This window comes from Peromyscus californicus, unplaced genomic scaffold, assembly GCF_007827085.1.
Source record: "Peromyscus californicus insignis strain IS unplaced genomic scaffold, ASM782708v3 Scaffold_23__1_contigs__length_62951481, whole genome shotgun sequence".
Taxonomy (NCBI): domain Eukaryota; kingdom Metazoa; phylum Chordata; class Mammalia; order Rodentia; family Cricetidae; genus Peromyscus; species Peromyscus californicus.
The window spans coordinates 51,113,266-51,126,557 of NW_026294534.1; positions in this window are offsets into that span (position 1 = coordinate 51,113,266).

Sequence of the window (13,292 nt, forward strand, 5' to 3'; positions counted from 1 at the left end):
GAGAGAGAGAGAGAGAGAGAGAATGTGGAGCAAGCCTGTCTTTACCTATGTATTCCTAGTTGGACCCATTAGCTGTAGTTCAGCCACAGTCTTGCTTCTGACAGACAAGCAGAGACATCCAGGGTCTAGTATCAGAAATGGAGCTGCAAAGAAAGGGGAGGAGACTGACCAAGATGGCCTCTTGGTTGGAATGGGGGTGAGGGTGGAGGTTGGGGTGCTGGAGGGGCTCAGCAATTAAGAGCACTCTCTGATCTTGCAGAAGACCTGGGTTCTATTCCCAGTACCTACAGGACAGCTCGTGACCATCTGTAACTTCAGTTTCCGGGGATCCAACATCCTCTTTTTTACCTCACTGGGCATGTGATCGTTTGAATGTCATTGGCCCCCATAAGTTCACAGGGAGTGGCACTATTAGGAGGTGTGTCCTTGTTGGAGTAGGTGTAGCTTTGTTGGAGGAAGTGTGTCACTGAAGGGGTGGGCTTTGAGGTCTCCTATGCTCAAGCTATGCCCAGTGTGACAGCTCTCTTCCTGTTGACTGCAAATCTAGATATAGGGCCCTCAGCTCCTTTCCCAGCACCATGTCTGCCTGCACACTGCCATGTCCTGCCATGATGATAATGGACTCTGAAACTGTAAGACACAGCTCCAATTAAATGTTCTCCTTCCTAGGAGCTGCCATGGTGAACTCAATAGGAACCCTAAGACAGGGCACCAGGCATGCATGTGGTACACAGACATGCATGCAGGCACACACTGGTACACATTAAATAAAAACAAATAAATACATTTTTTTGAAAAAGAGCCTCTTGGGTTGGATATGATGGTGCACACCTGTGGCCCTCGTTCACTTGGCATGAAGGCAGGAAAAACTACAGTTTCAGACTAGCTTGGGCTATACAGTTAGGTCCCTGCTTTCCCTTCCCCACTCTGCACATACTCATTTTGGGATACTCTCATCTCCAGCCCATAAGCTCTGACAGCACTCTTGCCCATGACAACACTGCTGTATCTTTATATCAGACTCCCTGTGCGAGCACACAGGGATCAGCTGCTTTCTGTCACTTGTCCCTAGAGTTTGAACATGACTCTATGTCTCTTGTCCTGTCTCTCCAGGGGATGTTGTTGATCATCAGGGTCAGAAAGGGGCATGCAGGTAAGAATGACACTATCATCACTGTGGTGGAAAGAATCTAAGAGCACCCCTTCTAGAAGACACCATACCCTATTTGTATATAAAGGGCAATTCTGTCCATCCCACGGACCCAGGAAAGCTTCTTATTCAGTGGCAAAATGGACGTTTTTAGTCCTACTCCAAAAGAGCTCTCCCCGAGGTACAGAGAAGAGAATTTTCTGTTTGAAGGACAGTTTCAAAACTAAGCTGCTCTGGATAACCCAGGGCTGGATTGTCCCCATACAGTGTCCCTCAGGAAAACTCTCTGAGCGTGACCAGACAGAACCAGCCCCACTGCATCTCTCCTGATGAGTGGGTGGTGCTCCTGGTTCTTGAATGGTTAGCAACAGGAGAGGCAACACCTCTCGACCTCTTCCTGTCTATAGCTCTAACCTAGAGGGCTGTGCAAGAAGCTGCCGCGCGCGCGAGATGACAGAAAGTATTAACTCTGAACGAGAAAGGCAACAAGAGTGAGTTCATGGCCAGCCTGGGTGTGAGGAGAGCAAATAAAACAAAAATAAAAGCCAGCCAGGAGAAAGGCTGGCAGCTCAGGTGGCTTGGAACAGGAAACCATGCTGTGCACGCAGTGAGCCAATGTGATGAACAGAGATTGAAGGCTGGACCAGAAGACTGGGTCTCTTCGCTCACAGGATGTGAATTTGTTTGTGTCCCTATTTAAAGTCTGTAATTCCCTTGAAGGTGTTCACCCGGGGAAGATTCTCTGCTTATACAAATTAAAATTCTAAAAGCTGGTCAGGCCCCATAGTTAAGACCCTTGTACTACTTGGGATGTAGATATTATCGCAATGGGAAGGCCCTGATCTTCCCGTCATACATGAATAGGAAGGTTGGATCTGAATCCTTCCCCTCCCCTCCCCTCCCCTCCTCTCCTCTCCTCTCCTCTCCTCTCTTCTTCTCTCCCTTCCCCTCCTCTCCTCTTCCTTTTCTTTGTTTGAGAAGGGTGTCGTGTATTCCAGTCTGTCCTCAAACTCTATAAATAGCCAAAAATGACCTTGAACTTCTGATCCTCCTGCCTCCAGCCCACAAGTGCTAAGATTACATGCATGTACTGTCACACCCTGCTTTGTCCTAGGGCTCAAACTCAGGGCTTCGTACATGCCAGGCAGACACCCCACCACTTGAGCTACATTCCCAATTCAGGGCTGCTTTTTAATATTCTAACAGTCGCTCTACTCTGTAAAACATAAGGCCGAGGCAGCATCTCTGACCTGGTGCCTTCAGTCTGGTGCCCATCCTATCTTGGGGCACAGGAAACCACTGTCACCCTTTTAATTACAGTCTCTGGAAGAAGAGACTGAATCCCCTCTGATTTGGAGAAAGCCTTCTTTTTTTTTTTTAATCTTATTAACAATAACGTATCCCAGCACTGCAGTAATTACAGGCCTGTTCCTGAAGCAATCAAATTGCTTATTTGCAAGAAAGACTGTTTCCTTTCCCTAATGAATACTAACAGTCCTCCCGGGCCTGGAGGTGATGTGTGTGAATGCCCCACCGTAACAATGAGGAGCGATTATAAGTAAATGACACAGGGGCCGCGCTGTTCTTAAAAATCACCGCGTGATCCGTTTGAGAGACACGCACGGAGATGGGACTCGGGAGATTTTGTTTTAATTATTCTGCCCGAAGGAAAATGTTACTTTGTTCTTTGCTGGCACCATCCTACAGAGAAGCTTAAAGAGACTTGGAAAGCATTGAGTCTATTAATCTTTCTCAAACCACACTGGCAGATACAGGCACCCTCATTTTCGGAGGGGTGGGGGCGTGTGCAGACCGAGGTGCAGATAGACCGGTGTTTCTGTTCTCAGTGGGATGGTTAAAGGCTCGTTATCATCGCAGCCCACGGATTTGTCTCTATGGAACTGCTGTGACAATGGTTTGCATTTGAAACTCCACCGGATGAACAGAAAAGGGTTTGAAGGGGAATTTTTAATTTTCTAAGCTGCCACCTTCGTCGTGCGATTCTTAAGTGAGGCTTGTGAGTGTGCAGAGACGTGTTTGGAGGATGTCTTGGTTTGGGGTCAGCTGATAGGATGGGAAGATGGGTAAGCAGAGGGTATTTTCATTTCAGCAACTTCAAAGCGGACTCACTGTCCCATCCTGCAGGTCGGTATCATCGTGAGCTAGAGCCAGATGAGGCTGTACTTCTGTCAGCCTAGGATGCTGTTGGAATAAAATCTTTCAGACTGTAAATGAAGGCCTGGTTTTGAGTTGGCACCTGATGCCATTTGAAGTCCACCATTGCCTAGATGGCAGTTCACAGCTAATTTTCACTGAGGACCACAGTACCGATCACCAGGAAGTCCCTCAGAGAACATATTGAAAAAACAACTTCTTACCATTTGTTATTGGGGGGAAAAAAGTTGAAAATGAATTCATTTGTACTTCGTGAATGAGAGGCTGCCATTTTGGAACTCCCAACATGATGAATGAGAGTCCCCAGGAGCCAAGGGATTTATATTTCCAGTGCTTCTTTATGGCAACCTATGTTATCCATTCTTCCTAGCTGGCTTTCTTGGTGCTTATAACTTCTGCCGCTGCATTTCTTTGTATGACTCTGACCCGCCTAACAGTCATCAGAAGTTACCAGAACACTACCCCACCCAACACACACACACACACACACACACACACACACACACACACACACACACACACACACACATACACACACACAACCATAGGAGGCTTGTTTCTACTTATTTTTGGGGTGTGTGTGGGGGGGGAGTGAACTCAGAAGTTGTTTACAAGAATTTCTGGAACTTCACACCGAATCCTTTGACAGGTTCAGGTAAATCAACAAATCACACTAAGGAAAACTTCAGCTAGTTCCATAAAGCAAGCATTCAACTGTCTGGGTGATGAGCAAATCAATCACTGGTCTGGTTTCAGTGCCTCTCCCTCCCCTTCCCTCCTCTCCCTTTGTTTCTGTGTATTCTGAAAATGTCAAATTATAATGCCTCACTTCCTAGAGTACCCTTGGTACAGTACCCTTCCCCTGTGGGTCAGTATTTAAAAGAGTCACATAAGCATTGGATCTGTTGAACATTTCTGTCCCCATGCTTCTATTCCATGCTCATCTCTGTCATTCAGGCAGCTAAGGTGCCATTAGAAAAGAACTTAACACCTGCACTCAGGAGGAAGATAGGTGAATCCCTCTGTGAGTTTGAGTCCAGTCACATCCACATATGGAGTTTTAGAACAGCCAGGGCTACATAGAGAGACCCTCTCTCTCTCAAAAAATATAATTTTTTTTTAAATGAAGAATTAAAACTCAGGACATAGCTCAGTGGTAGAGTGCTTGCCTGGCATCTCCCCTGCCCTCCTCACCATGGCGGGTTAATTTTGGGGGGTGTTTTTGACATTATGTAGGCACAACTCAAGTTAAACTCACCACGCAACATCAATGTTTCCCTAAAAGAAGTATACAATGCATTTAAAATAGGAGTCCATAGGGACAATACAACTCTGACAAAGAATTAGATGCAATTAAATAGGTCAGGCTCACCTGAAAAAAAAAAAAAAAAAACAAAAAGAAGGAAACAGTGAGAAACAAAAGAATGGAGAAGACTACCCCGAATAGGGAATGAAGTCTCTGAAGACATTGATTCTGTGGAGGTCCCTCTGGGCCTGGAACAATTAGCTGTCAGAAAATGAGAGGCCGGCCTTTGTGCTTCTGGGGTTTGATTGGCATGTAACAGGTGAGAATAATTGCTATCTCTTAAGAGACCCTCCTTTCCATTCAGCCCTTCTTTTCTCCCCTCTCCCAAGGTGTGTGAGGGGTGCATACACCATAGGGAGAATCCAAACCCTAGAAAGTTAAAAATTTGAGTCATGAAGAGCGTGAATATTGGACATCTTGAGGATATTACTGTTGAAAATTCACCAGTGACAGATACACTTCCTGGCGTGGTGTATTTTCTATTAAAGCACACACAGACACAGACACACACACACACAGACACACACAGACACAGATACACATGCCTAATTTAAAAAACAAAACAGAACAAAAAAACAAAATTCACCTCAAATATAGAAGAGGCAAGAGCTATGTTGTGGTTGTGGTTTGATAAAGAAATGTGCCCCATAGGCTCATGCGTTTGAACACCTGGTCCCCAGATGGTAGCTGCTGCTTAGAGGGGTCATGGGACCTTTAGAAGACGGAGCCTTGATGGAGGAAGTGGGTGACTGGAGGTAGATCTTGGGAGTTTATAACCTGACCTCACTTCCTGTTCCTTCTCTGCTTCCTGGAGCCTAACAGCGTGAGCAGTGAGCAGCCACCTCACACCCCTGCCGCCGTGGTTATCCCAGTTACCCCACATGATGTGTGGTATACCCATTAGATTGTGAGTGAAAACCAACTCTTCCACCTTAATGTTGATTCTTGGCAGACATTTCCTCACCACAGTAGGAAAACAAGCACAGTTGCTCCATCTCCTAAGGTGGCATACGAAAGGAGACACCCCCTCCCCCAATCTCCTTACTGATTAGATCTCTAGGACAAGGTCAACATTGGGAGAAGGTGGCCACGCCTGAATCTTCCTAGTGCTTGAGGGAAAACTTGAGACATGAGCTTGGCTGTGAGTGAGGAGGTGTGTGTGCGCCCAGGGGTGTTAGATGTCCTCGGGAAGCGACAGGACACGGGGAGCTGTGGGAGAGCACAGCAATTTTCTCCTCTTACCCCCTGAGAAGATGAGACGTGTTTGTGACCCGATGGGCGTTGTTCAGCTGATGAAGGACAGTCCGACAGAGCGTTAATTAAGGAGCCGGAGAAGCAGATCTGTCCTGTGCTTAGTGTAGAGGAGGAAGGTGTGGGAAAGGTACTTCCCAGGGAGAAGGCAAGTCGTTTTCCCACAAGGACTCAGCGGCACGTTCTTTCCTTGAGGTAGAAGACTTTTAGTAGCATTTTGGAATGAAGTTTGTAGTACTGTGTATTTTTAGTAGCCATTGTGAAAATTGGAGGGAGTCACCTTTCCAAACCCTTGGGTAGGAGCTGAGCATCCCATGTGGGCTAGATGAAGGTCTCCAGACGCCCAAGTCGGGTGACTTTGCCTAATATGGGATAAAAGTTGAATGAAGGGGTAGAAGGGAGGCCCGATGTCCTTAGCCAAAGATGACGACTCTCTGTAGCCCTCCAGAGCTTCCGGGTGGTGCCCTAGTCACTTCCTCTTTGTTCTGCCGACCACAGTAATTGGAAGGAACAATGGACTGGACGGGAGGGAAGGTGGGTGGGCTCACGGTTTTAGAAGGTTTCAGTCCACCCTAGCAGGAAAGGTCCAGCAGGTGGGTGCAGTCTGTGGCAGTGGGCATGAATGGTGGAGGTTGTTCTGTGGTTCTGTAACACAGCTCTGCCATGGTGGCAGCCCCGAGGCCCTATGCAGCACCCTCTTTCCCTGTAAGCCTGCCTCCTCATGAGGTTTGCTCAGTCTGTTGTGGTGCTGAAGGTGGAACCCAGGGCCTTTGTGTGTGACAGGCAAGTGCTTGACCAGTGAGCTACACCTCCAGCCCCAAGAGCATCCTTGGAAGCCATATAAGCTTGGAAACAGCTTGATTATCCATAGACAAGGGAGGAGTTAAATTGGTTACTGTCAAAGCATACAGAAAGGTCTAGGATACCAAGAGCGGTTTTTCTGAGGTAAATTTATGTAACTTAAAATTAACCATTAATCATTTTAAAGTGTGCATTCAATACTTCATAGTTTTATCAGTCATCACTGTGAGACCAAAATGAGCCATCTTAGAAATAAGACCAAAATGCTTTCGCCCTAAAACTAAGGCCTGAGATTTCTCCTTTTAGGTACAGGCCATGAGTTACTAAAACCATTAAGTCCATATTCCAGAAACCAGGAAGTGTAAAGGTACAGAGTCACAAGGTAGTCACGAGGTAATGACTGCTGGACTATGGAATGTCCTCTCCCTGGTTTCCAGGGTAACTGACTACAGAAATGTCCCCACCTGAAGGCAGCCAATGAGAAATGGTGGCGGGCAACCACCCCCTTAGAAGTAAGATTAAGCCATGATTTCTAGAAAGCTCCTAGAAGCGAGCCAATCAGAATTGTACCCGTACTAGCACCCCTAAATGATGTGACCTTGTGGTTTTTGCCTTTAAAAACCGAGCTTGCAAGAGGTGGGCACTTCCTCCAGCCTCCACTGCGTTGCATGTATTGGACAAAGTCCCTGCCTAGGCTTGTATTGCTTTTGGATATCCAGAATTAAACCTTGCTTTTGCATTCCGGCATGCTCGTCTTTGGTGGTCTTTCTGGGGGTCGTGATCTGGGCACAACAATCACCTGGGTTGAAGACATGATTAGCTCTGAAAAAGTGCCCCCCCTATTGCCACTAAGCAATCACTCCCGTTACCTCTGTGAAATGATTTGGTTTTTGTTTGTTTGTTTGTGACAGGATTGCCCTGTGAGCCCTGGTCTCTATGTCGACCAGGCTGGCCTTGAACTGACAGCTGTCCTTGGGCCTCTACCTCCCAAATGTGGAGATTACATGCATAGACTACAGCACCAGCCTGGGAAATGATTTTTGTGTGTCAGAACAGTATGCACAGTGCTAACTAGCAAAATCTGTGTTCTTCGAACCTTCCAAACTAAATCCTGCATGTGCCTTCACCTACAGACGTAGTGTGGGCATAGATAGGTCTAGGTGGAGGCTCTGCCTGTGATCCACTGCCTCACTCTTGCCTGGACCAGCTGTGCCCACTGGGCACATTCTTAGCATATGTGTGCCTCTACTTCACAGGTATCAACTTGGACTAATTGTCGTATCCACCACACAGGGGCATAGAGACCACCCAGGGTGACCGGATGCGGTCACTGTTCAGTCTGCCTCTTCCCTGCCTGAAGTCTTTTTTTTTTTTTTTTTTCTTTGGTTTTTCGAGACAGGGTTTCTCTGTGTAGCTTAGGGCCTTTCCTGGAACTCGCTTTGGAGACCAGGCTGGCCTCGAACTCACAGAGATCCGCCTGGCTCTGCCTCCCGAGTGCTGGGATTAAAGGCGTGCGCCACCACCGCCCGACCCTGCCTGAAGTCTTAAAGTCAAAATAATGAACAAATGAAACTCCAGTTTAAGGAGAAGGTAATTCCTCTCAGGACAAGGACAGAGGGTTGCTCCACCACAGTGGAGCCTCTTGCTTAAGCTACCCAAGGCTGAGGCTCCAGAGTTAAGAGGGCCTGCTGCTCTTCCGGAGGATCTGAGTTCACTTCCCCGCACCAGCGTTGGCCGGATTACAAAGTGGTGTGTGCACGTGCTTACACATACAACATGTTTTTAGAAAGAGAAAAAAAAAAAAAAAAACAACAAATTCTCCAAGGCTTCAGGGAGCATCCTTATTCTTAGTACAATCAACAGAGCCCCAGTCCCCGTGGGTGGGACAGAGGGCCTTTTGTGTGTCAGGCATTTGACTAGCAAACTACAGTGCCTGTTTGAGCAATTAACCTGCGTGGACCTTCTCGACAGCGCTGCAGAACTTCTGACTTTAACTGCAAAATTCTGACTCCAAAGATTCATGTGCAGTACCGGTTTTAGGACTTCCCTTTAAATCAAGAGCGATTTAAATATCTGTGAGGCTGGAACACACAGAGGGGTGGGTGGGGTGCGCGAGGGAAGGAGGAAGAGAGGGAGGGAAGAGGGGCAAGAAGAAGCTGAGCTGAGCTGGAAGCGGTGGTGCAATCTCTGGGCCCCAGAGATTGTGCCCCAGAAACTGAGGCACAAAGATCTTGATAGCAGACTCCTTCCTCAAAATAACCGAGCACTGGGGGGTGGGAGGTGGCGGGTAGCTCCGAGGTGCAAGACTGCTAAACTGCAGGGTTATGGTTGGCGCACGACTTTAATCCCAGCAGCACTCGGGAGGGAGAGGCAGGTGGATCTTTGTGAGTTCGAGGCCAGCCTGGTCTACAGAGCGAGTTCCAGGACAGGCTCCAAAGCTACACAGAGAAACCCTGCGTCGAAAAAACCAAAAAACCAAAACAACATAAAAAGACTGGTAAAGCCGGGCAGTGGTGGCGCACGCCTTTAATCCCAGCACTCGGGAGGCAGAGCCAGGCGGATCTCTGTGAGTTCGAGGCCAGCCTGGGCTACCAAGTGAGTTCCAGGAAAGGCGCAAAGCTACACAGAGAAACCCTGTCTCGAAAAACCAAAAAAAAAAAAAAAAAAAACCAAAAAAAAAAAAAAAAAAAAAAAAAAAGACTGGTAAAACATGAAGAATGCCTTAGGTTTGATCTCCAGCAGCACAAGAGTAAGTTAGGATGAAGGAAAAGAAAAAGTGAGGAAATACCAAGAAATCCTTAGTGCAAGAGAGACCCACTGCCTCTGTGACTGGGGGTAGGCTGTATGTGGTTCAAGTTAAAAGAGAGCAAGACATTTCAATCTCACTAAGCAAGAACTAAGAGACGCATCTCTGATCTCAGCTTTGTTTTCTGTTCAGTCCTGATCTACAGTCAGCTCCCACAAAGCTCCCACAAATCAAGGATCAAGCCTGGCTGCCCTGAGTCTGGCTTGCAGCCTTCCGTGTGTCCTTTTTAAGGTGAACCAGCCCTGCTGGGTCCCTAGAGATATCTGCAGAAACCACTTACAGAAACCATAGGGGACAATCCCTGAGAAGCGTTTGCCTTTGTATCTGAACCTAAGCAGGGCCCTTAGCAGAGTCTGGGACACTTGGATACCATGCATCTGAGAATTCTTAGTGGGGCCTGGAGGTAGACAGAGTCATGCCCTTTCAATTCCTTATCAGAGGGAGATGGGGGTACAAGTCCCATACTTGAGGCAGGAAGGAAGCAGTACTGCCCTGAACCTCTGCCATTTCCAAGAGAATGTGTTCAAACCCCCAAACTGGCAAACCCCTCAGCAATGAGGTAGATAACAGAAAATATTTTAAATATTTTAGGAAATGTTTCTGTGTGCTTCTGTTGAGGTGCTGAAGTGATTCACAACGGGTGAGCTGAGCTGAACATCTTTCAGAATGGCACTTTTGCTTCTGAGAACTTTCTAGAAAAATTAAATGTGCTGTGAAGGATAAATTGCCATTTGATGCGAATTGTCTTGTTAAAATGTCATCCCTCCTCCCCAGCAACCTACTTCCCATCTCATTAAGCCAGTTGATTGGCTATGTCTCGACAATTATGATGGAGATTTACTACCTTTATGTTGGGTTGCTACTGGGAGCCCTGGGTGGGGGAAGGGCAGTCGCATCCCCATTTCTCTCCCGTCTCTTGGAGAGTTGATGATCAAGTCCTCAGCCGTGGCGTTAAACACAGCAATAGAGGACCGAGACACAGGAAAGCGTTTCCACTGTAGGTTATGAGCTGAGATATAAAATAAGATTTATTGGCAGCAATCTGATAGAGAAAATTGAGTCCTGGGAATTGATGTCCTCCAAAGGCTTTCCCATCACCCTGCAGGATGTGAGTCACACAGCAAAAGAGGAAAGAGTTGGAGCAGGGAAACGCATAAAACTGGAGCCTTGACATTTTCCTGCAGCCACTCTTAAAGATAAAGGAATTGACCAGTTTGTACAGTGTGAAATATGGTCACAATTACAGTCTTTCCTGATCCAGTCTCTGCTCACAGTTGGATACCTTGGGCTTTTAAATTGATGCTATCATTCAGCCTTTTTTTTTTTTTTTTATGTACTTCTTCTGCAAATGTGGTACCAAATAAACAACCACCTCTCTAAAATAGCATGCTCTTATTCTCCAAAGGTTTAATCCTAGGAAATAATTTCAAATAAATGAGACATAGCATCTAACATTTCTCTTCTCTTTTTTTTTCTTAAATTCTCGGAGAAGTACCATCGCCAAGTGAATGTAATAATATAATACATACAAGTCAATTTTTTAAGTGCAACAGGAAACAAGCAATGTATGTTAACTTTCACTTGCTCGGTATTCATTCAGCAGTCAACACTGCTGCAGCTTTAATGTGCATCTGATGTTGGGAGGCTACACTCAGGGAAGATACATGTGACTTTTCAGTTTGTATATAATCCAGTTAGTGTTTCCAGAATATTTTCAGTGTCTCCACATGTTTGCAAACTGACAGGTGTGGGATAGAACTAAGAACAATGTACCAGTTCGTAAACATGCTAGAGCTCTGTCAGAATGAGGGGCCACTCCTTCCCTGTTGTATTCTTTCCCTTCCTCCCTCCTTCCCTCCCTCCCTCTCTCCCTCCCTCCCTCCCTTCCACGTCTCTCTCCTCTTTCTGTATCATTTTTATTTTTGAGAGACAACCTTGCTATACAGCCCAGGCTGGTCTCGAACTTGAAATCCTCTCGTTTCTGTCTCCCCGATGCTGTGGGACAAGAGCTAGCTACCATGTCCACCTTAGTTCCTTTTAATAAGCAATGGTCCTTAAGCTTCAATACACTAGGTACCTACAGCCAGTTTATCTGCTTCATCTTTTATGATCTTCCCAAGATAATTCTATACTGTGTTTACATAGCATGCCTGTTTTGGCCACAGTAATTGTTTTCAAAGTTTTAACAATCTAGACTCCTCACTTTTATTGGATGCTGAAATTTTGCCCATCACCTATAGCTTTATTCTATAAATAATCAAGTGACTGAGTAAAAAAAAAAAAAAGTAAGCTTTTCTTCCCCCTGTAGATGGAGACAAGGATTATGATTGAATCATGACTGTCCGGCTCATCTGTGGCAACTATGATGAGCTCAGTGGATGGCTTTTCTTTTCTTCTCCTGCAAAAGAGTGAGCGTAAGAACTTCGCGGGCATTTCCTGCTCTCCTTGAAATATGTGCAATTCGTCTTCCCAGGAAAATGCAGGCTGTGTTTGTGTAGTCCCGACTTGTTAATTTCATCTTTTTGACCAATGACTAATTATGTGGTGAGTGACAGAATCTGTCTTTGGTCTATGAAAAGTAACTGGGAGAGAGATGGATGTGGTAGCAAAAGATTGTGATCCCAACACAGGAGGCGGAAAGCAGGCAGAGCTCATGTTCAAGACCAGCCTGGGCTACCTAGGGACATCTTGTTTCTAAACCAAAAACAAGCAAACAAACAAACATAAAAAAAAAAAATTGAATATGGACTTTCCATGAACTGCATTGATGACTTAAAATTTTATATCTGCATCATATTTCTGTGCGTTTTGTTAATTCAACAATGATCAATGTTTGAATCAGACTCTTTAGAACAATTTCCTAATTAAACATTTATGAAAATATTTTGTATCCTGATCATTCATTTCTAAATCCAAAGGATGACTATACATTTATGCAAACAGTCCTTCCTTCCTTCCTTCCTTCCTTCCTTCCTTCCTTCCTTCCTTCCTTCCTCCCTCCCTCTCTCCCTCCTTTCCTTCTCTTTTCCTTCTTTCTTTCTTTCTTTCTTTCTTTCTTTCTTTCTTTCTTTCTTTCTTTCTTTCTTTCTTTCTTTTTTCTTTTCTTCCCTCCTTCACCCCCCCCCTTCTTGTTAGGTTACATTAATTTGAACAAGGTCAAATACCCATCAGACTTTAGGTTCAACACCTTAGGTTGGAGCTCAATGGCTGCGTCCTTGCTCATCGTGGTGATATCCTGATCTCTAATACCAGCACCTATCTGTGTGAGAAAGTTTTAAAATAATGAATGGAGATTCCAGTCAGACAAGAAAGGCTGGATTATCAGTTCTTACTTTGTTAGATCATTAAAACTGCGTCCAAAGACAAAACAAAACCCTTTCTTGCGAAGCAATGACAGTCTCACAGAAAGTTCTGTGTGTACCCTTCTGTCGTTCTCCAATTGAGCCTCTTATATAATCATAGCACAATATAATTAGCCAGGAGCACAATATAATAAGCCAGCACATTGTCCTAGGCTAGCGATGTTAACTAGACCAGAAAGACTCAGTCAGTGTTACTAGTTTTTCTACCCACTCATTTGTGGATCTGTGTTTATAGTTCTGTGAGTCTTTTTTATGGTATGTTAGAGGTTGAACTTGGGGCCTCAGGCATGCGCAGCAAATGCTCTACTGCTGAGCTACATCTCCTGCCCTACTTCTAGACAGAGTGATCCCACTCAGATCAATTACCACCACCTCAATTAATGTTCAGAATAGTACCATTGACAGGAAATCCTCCCTGGCTCTGTCACGTTCTATTCACAT